This window comes from Corvus brachyrhynchos, unplaced genomic scaffold (genome assembly GCF_000691975.1).
Source record: "Corvus brachyrhynchos isolate BGI_N302 unplaced genomic scaffold, ASM69197v1 scaffold94, whole genome shotgun sequence".
NCBI classification, from domain to species: domain Eukaryota; kingdom Metazoa; phylum Chordata; class Aves; order Passeriformes; family Corvidae; genus Corvus; species Corvus brachyrhynchos.
In genome coordinates this window covers 4,830,138-4,831,916 of record NW_008238330.1, presented here as the reverse complement: position 1 = coordinate 4,831,916, position 1,779 = coordinate 4,830,138, and positions in this window count along the sequence as shown.

The window sequence follows — 1,779 nt, the reverse complement described above, 5'->3', positions numbered from 1 at the left end:
AAGTGCACAGTGTATTTCACAATTGCATGGAGCTTGCACCCCAGCTGGTCTGTGATGAATCACGCGTCTGCTTGGTGTCCCATTTGCGACTCCATACTCGCTGTGCCATCCTGTGCAACCCTAATCTAGGAAGACAGGCACAGCCCTGCAGGTTTGAGGACAGACCAGACCATGGTCTTTTGCCAAGGCCCTGTTTGTCTAGTGAGACGTGCCTAAGATCCATCTGGGCTACCGATGTTGTAACTCCCCACACAATGAACTGACAATTCAGCAAATCTCTCAGTCAGGCTGTCCTTGGCTGAGCAGGGATCACAGGGGTTCTTCCTTCCAGGCTTTTCTCTGCAGTCCAAATAAGTAATAATAAACCCACCTTCCCTATATTTGTACTATTTGCACTTTCTTTCCACTGTCTGGCAGGATGTTGGTACTTGGCACCTTTGATTGCCTAGCAAATTTTCTGATCTCCTTTTTCAATTGGTTAACCTATTTAGACAGAAACCACAATAACCATAAAACTCATCAGGAAAGAAAAAGCATTTAATCCAGTATTTCACACTCCAACAGACAAAAGCAATACTGATACCACTTCCCCATTTTACATGCTCACTTTTTCTGCAAGCTATTTTAACCATTTTTGCAATGGCCTGGACAATGCCACGAAGTATGAGGCCTGACAGTACTCCTCTACCTTGACAGACCACTGTCAGTTAGAAAATCTCCAATAAATCTGAAAAATATGGATTACAATAGCCACTATCTCTCTTATAAACTTGGAGGACAAAGACAGTAAATATTTTGCACACCAAGATGATATTCAAATCAAGGGTTGTGTTAAAAAGTGAACAAGACTCTAAATAAAAGCCTTCCATACTCCTAATTTTTCCCACTGAGAACATGGAGTGCCCAATCTGATTATGTGCTATCATCAAATTACTGAATATCAGTGTTAACCAAACTAATATTTATATCTATACCAAAACCAGGCAGGATCAGGATCACAATTTTGGCAGGATCCAGACAGCTTTAACTTTGTTCAGATCAGGTCTCACTCCATTCTAGTGGTATGCCAAGTAAGTTAAAAAACTGCTCCTGTATCAGCTGCTGTATTTTCAAGATAACTTGTCCGGCAGCTGAGTTGAGGAAAGGCACTGACTTCCAGGCTATAACTTAAGAATGCAGAACACAGCAGGCCTTTAATGTGGTTTTTGTTCAACCTACAGACCACTTGCAAATGTCAAACGGCAACTGATGGAACAGTAGCCTTTCAGAACAATGCAATGTCTTAAACCTCTAAAATTGTGGCGTTTATATTTTAAGCTTGCCTTTCAAAACCTTGAAGACATTTATCATAAACTACTGCTACTCTTTTGCAGTGTAACTGCCGCACACTGAACTCGGCAGTGCTTTATACTTACAACTTACCTATTCTAGAGTCAAAAGTTTTGTAAAAACTAAAATAATTGTTCCATGAGCCTACGAGCAGCTGCAATTTGCCCAAGTGTGGCGCCAGACTGGCAATTCTAGCACCAAAAGCCGAGGTTTTGGCACCATCCAGCTGCATCTTAGACGTTCACAAGATAAAGCATCTGGATAACCATCGACAGAAATTGCGCCGTGACACCTTCCCGTGCAATCACGGCGCTACCGAGGGGCTCGCTGCGCCGCACCCTCCCTGGCCCCTGTGGGACCCCCAGGCGCAACGGCTCCATGCCACCCTTCCCGTCCGCGGCAATTTACCTAAATCCCACTCTCACAATGTAAGAATCCAAGAAGCCCCAG